General features: G+C 37.2%; 1 protein-coding gene across 3 annotated transcripts in view; it reads left to right on the top strand.

Moving 5' to 3' along the window:
* quob (quattro b) overlaps nt 1-7,772 on the top strand; it is a 50,834-nt gene that overhangs the window by 761 nt on the left and 42,301 nt on the right. The window lies entirely within an intron of this gene.

Here is a 7,772-nt window from a genome sequence, read left to right as displayed (position 1 = left end):
AAATTAAGTTATGTCATGTGGAAATGTTAAGTTCACTTAACTTAATTTTACAATTTACTTAATATTTTTTAAGGCAATGGGTTTTCCTTGCCTTTTTTTTAAGTTAAGTCAACTAATCACTTTTTACAGTGTAACGTTCTGTCAAGGTTCTCTCAAAATTTTGTAAATTAGTCATATTAATAGGAATGTTAGTTGAAAATTATCTGGTTTTTGATGATGTCTTCAAAATGTAACCACAAAAACATTCATACATTGTTCATTTTTCCTGATTTAAAAAAAAATTTTTACTACTTGTTTCGGAATGTTCAGCGAACACTTAAAAGTAAAAATAAAATTAAAGGTTCCTTAACGTTCGTATAACCAAGAAAAAACTTTAAAACATTAAATTGGACATTTTGAACATTCAGAAATAACGTTTTAATGCGTAGTGGAACATTAGCAAAACGTCCTTAAAACTTATTTTTGTTCGTTTTCAACAATTTCTTGAAGTTTGTCAACTAAAGCTCGATGATAACATGAACATGTCGAAGTTTCAACAATTAAAAACAATATATTCTGGAAAGAACTTGACCTGAAAGTTGTGTCCAAAACTGACTTTCGTTTTTGCATTCAATCGATTCTAGCATCGGTGTCACAATAATCTAATCGATGAAGAATGTAAGTAAATGATATTACGTAATTTCCAGATTTGTTGTTAGATTTTTTGCACTACACTGTGTGAGATCCTCAAGTACATGACCCAGTTTCAGCGATTGGTTTGTTATGCCTCTCTGAATGACTGATGGTGTTTGGCTGAGAGCCGAACAGCTCCACAAGCTTTATGCTGTGTTTTATTTGAGTAAGGCAGGTGTGTTTAATCTCACATCATTCACACAGTGACAGATACAGGAGAGAAGAGAGAGGTGTGTTTTAAGGCAAGTTTGTGGATTCACACACCTTTGGAGTTCATGCCTACTGGAATATGAATCTGATGAGCATATAAAACACTCCTTTAGATTATAATATCAGTTATATTTCACCATATTCCATCATTGTTTGTTGCTCTGCCAAAAGCAACCATTGTTAGAGCTGCCAGTTCCATTGATGAAACGTTTCTCTGAGATTAAGTGATGATATACTTCTGTTCAAAAGTGTTTTTATCAGCAAGGATGAATTACATTGATCATTGATAACTGAAAATGTATGATTGATTTCAAATAAATGCTAGATGTATTACAGTTTCCACAAAAATATTAAGCAGCACAACTGTTTTCAATATTGATAATAGTCATAAGTGTTTCTTGAGCATCATATTAGAATGATTTCTGAATGATCATGTGACACTGAAGACTGGAGTAATGATGCTGAAAATTCAGCTTTGATCACAGGAATAAATTACATTTTACTATATATTCACAAAGAAAACAGTTATTTTAAATTGTAATAATATTTCACAATGTTACTGTTTTTACTGTATTTTTAAACAAAAAATTGCAGCCTCTGTGAGCAGAAGAGACTTTCAAAAACATTTAAAAACTTTTGAACGGTAGAGTAGCTGAAGTGAGAGTTCAACTTCATTGTAAAAATTGCCAAAGAAAACTACGTACACAGTCTACGGCACCAAGACTGGAGAAAAACTGAGCGTAGATAAAGTCACTAACTGTTTATTTTGTAGAAATACCAGTAAATGCCTCCCTAATTTTTGTTTGCCATAATTTCTTATGTCAAAGGGTGAGCGTGCTAAATAAAATTCCCTCACCAGCAACGGTGCATTTTTAAACATTACAGTAACACATGGGTTAAAATAACTACGGTATACAAACATAGATGTGTTCATGTGACTTGACAGGTTACAGTATATAGTCCAGAAGTGTTGAGAAGCGGCTCACCTGCACACTTGTGTTCTTGTGCACCACAGTTCGACACTGGAGTGAAACACTATTAGACCAAACTCTCTCATTCACACACATAAACAACAGTCACGCTGTGCTCGGGCCCGTTAGCACCTCTCAGACACCTCCACAACACACACACACACACACACACACGCACGCACGCACGCACGCACGCACGCGCACACACACACACACACACACACACACACACACACACACACACACACACGCACACACACACGTCATGGGATTAGTGTTAAACATAGATTCCGGTGTTGTCTGCAACGTTAAGTCTGTTAAAACGTAGTGAAATGCTTTGCCTTCTACTTTCCACTGATTTCAACATAGAAACGTAAAGGTTTTTTTTAAATGTAATGCATCTTAAAATGTATAAATAAATCTTTAAAAAAAGGAAAAAAAAGAAATGTAAAAGGTCAATATGTAAGATTTTTGCATTAAAATATCACAAAACCACTAGAACAATTTTATATATTTTGTTGACTTGTGTACTACTTACATTATCCTAAATGTTTCCAACTACAGTATGTTTAAATCAAGTGAAATCCGACGTTTTACGCCCTGTGTCATTGTGTTTCCTGTTAGTGGCTTCATATCCCGCCTAGCCTCAACTAAACCACTGAAACCCAGTCCGCTTCATGAAAATCAAGCCACAGATGTTTGTTTTGCACATTCTTCATTGCCCATAATTATTCCTTATCATTTGCTGTGGGTTCTGTAACCAAAGATAACCCTATAAAACGTAAACGCGAGGTGAACGCAACAGCTCCGCCACTGCGTCATCAAGCTACGTCTTCGATATTGTTTCCATAGGCGACCTCTACACTGTGAAAAAATTAAATGATCAATAAGTTAGGACAACATGTTTTTACATTACTTTAACTCAAACTAAGTCAAGCAATTTTCAACTTTTGTTATAATTTATACAAGATTCAACTCGTGTTTTTAAGTCAGTTTAATGTAATTTGAGTTGAAACCATAGACTGTAAAAAATATGGACAAAGCGTCTGTGACGTCACCCATAGACTTTCTGAAGAACGGGTTTGAAGCCGTTTATGGGGGGTATGGGCGGCGCCATCTTCGAAAATCTTGGGAAATCCTAACCCCGCCCACCTTCTAACGCAGCGCGCGTCACTCAGCTCGCTCTGCTACTCCGGTTATCTCTGTGTATATTTTAGGCAACGAAATATGTTATAAAACACCATACTAACTCTTTTCGTTTTCATTTAAAGAAATCTTAAACATTATAGCCACACAAATGTGGTTCAGGCAACGCATATTGATTATATTCAACTGCACATAACGTTTGCCTATTTATGAAAAAACAAAATATAAAACACAAACCTGCCTCTTTTCATTTTAAATATAATATAAAAATATTAAACATTTTATGGTCCAGGCAATATGTGCATTTGTACTAAACAACAGATTTTGCAGTAAACAACATTACAGATCATCTTCGTTGTATTAAAATGACAAAACTCAACCCAGTCTCTTTTTGTTAAATTTCAGTTTTATCAATATTAGCCATTATAAAAGTATAAGTAAAAGGTATAAGAAGCTATACAAATAAAGCAAACATACAAAGTCAGCGCTCTAGTCTAACCATACATCGGTAAAGTTAAATAGCTTATAAAGTTATGAAACTTCCCCTCAGCCAAAACGATTGCCCAGGGAAAAAATTATAGATTCACGAGACCAAAAAGACGAATTATATCTCATGTTTAACCACTTCAGAGACGCCAGAGTCCGCGGCATTGGCAGCAAACCTCAGAACGACTAGCCGATGAAAGGCTGCTCCAGGCGGGGTACGTGAACGCCGAGCGCCCGGTCATCGCTGGATCAACTGGATAAAATTTTCATAAATCTTTAAATAAACCACAGATTTGAGCTTTAAACAACTACATTCTCGCCTGAAAAACTCTTAAAACTACATTTCATGATACAGAAACAGTGGTATTATATGTCAACTGTATTAAAAAATGGCGCTTCTTATGTTGTCATTCTCCGTGGCGCTGCCTTGTCAGCTGTCAATCAAGCTGTCAATCAAAGTTAACCACGCCCTTATTTTTCATACATTTTAAATCTAAATACGATCTAAACTAACGAGTTAGAAAAAAATTCACCCCCCTCACAGTTGTCAGGCACTCGGAAGCTATCGAAAAATACAATAAAAGTCCATGGGACCAACCTGTAAAAACATGAATTTATGCTGTGAAAACGGACATTTTAACATGGGGGCTATGGACATTTGCTCCCTTTTGGGACCTCCCTCTAGCGGATTTTCGATGTATTGCAGTTTTTCGCACTTCCGGGTAGGCTTCATTTTTCAGATCAGAATGTTGCCGCTTGGTTGAAACTACTTAAACATCCAAGTTGATTGTACTTAAAAAATTTAAGGCAGCAACTCTCTTTTTTTTACAGTGAAGCGGTGAAACTTACATACTCTGCCTTTAACTTCAGCTGCTGCCTTACATTTTTAAGTATAATCAACTTGGTTGTTCAAGTCATTTCAACTTAAGTTATATTTAGCTGACTTACAGTAAAAAACGTAGTTGAATCTTGTATTTGTAAACAACTGATATTAACTCTTTCCCCACCATGTTTTAAAGTTGCCAGACAGCACTAGCATTTTTCAAATTTTTTCACAAAACTTTCATGGCCCCCAGAATATTCTGTTGTATAGACCTTACGCGCCAGAGAAACGAGGGCGCCGCCATCTTTAGAATATTGTCTTTGAACTTCCGGTTTTGCAGTTGCTCTGTATATTTCTATGGCATTGCTTTCCAGGAGTAATTAGCCTTTGAAGTGGATTTACTTAATGTAAAGTTAACGAAAGTTATCATGAGGATTGTAATGTTTAAAGCAGATGTCTAACAAATGTCAGTAGACCGGGAAGATCTTAAAGCTACACTGTGTAATTTTTTAAGTTGATTCTTAGCAAAAAACACTTTGTTCTTTCAAAATGATATGTGCTCATTAATGTGTAATTACTTCTACCAACTAATCAAGTATTCTCGTAAGCGTAGAATCTGCCATTTAGAATATATACGAGCGAGTCGCTCGACTGGCGGCAGCCATGTAGCGCCTCCATCTTGAAAATACATTAGCCAAAGAGGGACATACCTGGAAATTCAAGCTTCGCCTTTTTTACACTCAGTGGCACCGTGACGCAGAGTCCTGCACGGGTCCGATTGTGTAAATCCGCACCCGCCCGTACCCGCAGTTCTTAAAACCGCATCCGACCCGTTTTCCGACAGCAGCACTAATTAAAACCCGCACCCGACCCGACCCGCTTAAAACTGAACCGACACCCGACCCGCACCCGAAATAAAATCAGTTTAACCCATGGGCGTTGGAACCATTGTATATGGGTGGGACAAGAACCGGAAGCCAATAGACGACGAGCGCAGCGCTGAAAAGGGGCGGGGCTACATAAGGTCTATAGGAGCAGAGCCTTTGCTTTTAAACAACAACAAAACATATTATTCTAGCTTCATGTATTGTCTTTTTTTATCAACACTTTAATGTGGGTAAGTTTCATATAAAAAGCAACATTTTGAACAAAAAGCTGAGGAAATCACATTTATACCTAGACTGACGTCCTGTCGTCATGTGTGTATTACGTTGCCTCCTGATATCGAGATATCACGTGCGCAAACAACCTATGTTTATATATAAAAAACAGTTATGTCCGGTCGATCAATGTATTTATTAACTTCAGATTGGATTGTGTTGGTAAAAGGCACTTACCTAACGCTAAAAGATGTTTCGTGCCTCTAACAAGTGCTTTCGATCTTCTCTCTGATCTGAATGGTGTGTGTGAAACACTTGAGTTTTGCCACAGACTCGTCCCAGCGTCTAGAACGCAACTGATGCTTTATCAAGCGTCTCTATACTTGGGAAAACCGCAGAAAAATACTTTTAAACAGGAAATGACGAAATATTTATGTACATATTTACAGCGGGTCTATTCGCATGGGACTAGTATCACCTGAGGTCATTTTTCCAGACCCTTTCAATCACAGAGTAACCCTAAAATCACAGAGAAGCTCTGCTAATTATTACTTTACCCCTCCTCTCCATGTTAAACTAGTCCCGTCCGAATAGGGCTTATGACATCCTAAAATACTGCCTATGTAGAGACTAGGGCGCTCACTAAGTTTTGGAACAAAGCCACAGATTTGTTTTGGCATACTAGGAAGTTAGTGAGTAACAGCTGTTGAAACACTGTGATGCCTTAAACTAAAATAAATAGGAAATGGAAAAGGTTTTTCCTGTAGTAAACACAGCAAAGTTAACAGTATTTTACTGAGAGTAACACCCCGATTCTGACATGTCATAAAATATCAAGGACTTTTTTATTTTTTACAAATCAAAACAAACTGGACAGAGATGTTTTGAGAATTTTTCCTAAAAAAGCTTGTGAGCGTCTGACCTCGATGACTTCCAGTCGAGCGCACAAAGAGAAATCTGAGTTTTTGCGTCTGTTTTCTATTAGCATGTTGTTCATCATCCAGATGGTCCCAGTCACACTGTGTCCTACAAAACATATCGGAACGAAAGGGATTTTCTGAGCAGCACATACGCTGGATTGTCTGATCCTAGACCAGTCAATTTTAAATCCAGACTTTTGGGGAGTATCTGCCAAAACTGTCAATTCTTCCGTTCACGTTTCCACCTGACGCAATGCTCCAATAATCTGAAGTTCAGGGAAGCGTAAGTGATCCGAGCACGTCTAGAGCCATGGTGTGTTCATGGTCTTTTGTGTGCTTCGAGATGCTAATATTTATTTTGGAAACAAGTCCCAGGACCCTCAATCAAAATCCAATGAAATATGATATCCGGGATCATTTGGAGTCAGTTTTTGCGGTCTTGGATCTCAGCGAGAAACCACAGAGCATTGCTTCATCAGCAGGGCATACTGGGGAGAAAGTCAATAAAATGCACGAGCTGTGAAAATAAGTTGGCGGCGTGCAGAGACAGACGTGTTCACGAGACCTGCGAATGTCAGAGGTGATTTACAGTATGGCCGTTTAAGAAAATAAAGCACAAGTGCTGCTAGAGTGCTGTGAAAGATTCATTTAAACAAACTGATATAAAGAGAAGACAAAAGAAGCAAAGCACATCTACACATGTGTTCGAGCGGCGTGTCAAAACTAAATCCCATTATAATCAGTGGAGCTGTCTACACTGGAAGTGTCAATGCATCTTAATGCATTTTAATTTAGCCCATTAAATTATTTTACTTAGTAATATCTGCATGTCTGCAGTGCAAGAAATGTACTAAGGCAATTTATTCATGAGCCAACAAGAAAGCATTTGAGCAATGCCAACATCATTGGTTGGATTCCCAGGGAAAGCAAGAACTGATCAAATGCGCACCTTGATTGTAAGTTGCTTTGGATAAAAGATTCGGCCAAATTCATAAATGCAAATGTATTTAAATTTGGTCTTTTCATTTACATTTCAATACTTTGTTTCTCGATATATACAGTACATACACAGATAGCAATACTAACATCCAATTTTTTTCTTAAACAGCACATGCAAAGTAAATTTAACATTTTTAAACAACCAGATTTCATTAAAAAAAAATTGTTTTTCTACTATGATAACATGGCGTTTTGATGCTCCCAGGCTCATTGTTTGCTTCCAGACACTGTGTTAGGGTGTTTTAAACTCGTTTCGATTATGGATTAGACAATGACACAAGGAGAACACTTGGTTTCACTGTGTTCCTTTAAGTATTTTTCCATTTGGATTCATTAAAACACCAGACAGAACAGCACTTTTGTTTGTCTGCAAAGCATGGATTGCAAAAGATTCAAAGAATGCAACAAATGCATAAAGGCAATTTATTCTGAGCCACAAAGAAAT

Source organism: Leuciscus leuciscus (assembly GCF_965113295.1).
Source record: "Leuciscus leuciscus genome assembly, chromosome: 14".
NCBI lineage: Eukaryota > Metazoa > Chordata > Actinopteri > Cypriniformes > Leuciscidae > Leuciscus > Leuciscus leuciscus.
This window is presented reverse-complemented; position numbering and strand designations above follow the sequence as displayed.